This window comes from Myotis davidii, unplaced genomic scaffold (genome assembly GCF_000327345.1).
Source record: "Myotis davidii unplaced genomic scaffold, ASM32734v1 scaffold217, whole genome shotgun sequence".
Taxonomy (NCBI): domain Eukaryota; kingdom Metazoa; phylum Chordata; class Mammalia; order Chiroptera; family Vespertilionidae; genus Myotis; species Myotis davidii.
In genome coordinates, this window is record NW_006290034.1 from 1,981,389 (window position 1) to 1,981,767 (window position 379).

Sequence of the window (379 nt, forward strand, 5' to 3'; positions counted from 1 at the left end):
GCCAGGGCTCTTGTCACCTTCTGTCATTTCCTCCTCCCACCCACGGTGTGGGGCTTCTTTCTCGTCCTTTACAAGTTACAGCCAGGACAGTGTCATCCCCCCTTTACAGAGGACACGGCTGATTTGAGGGGCGCTCAAATCGCAGAGCCTAAACACAACCGTAGGTCTACTGTCAAAGGCAGGCATCTCGGTGTCGCCTCCACAGAGCCTGGGCTGCGGAGGAATGAGGGGGGCTCCACACGGGCAGGGGTTCTTGTCTCTTTCCTCTGCTAACAGGCTGATTGCTCTGGTTTTCAACCCAACATAGACTTAAGGCTTGAAAACAGCTAACAACACACGATAAGCCTGACGTGCTGTAAAGGGGAGATGAAGGAACCAG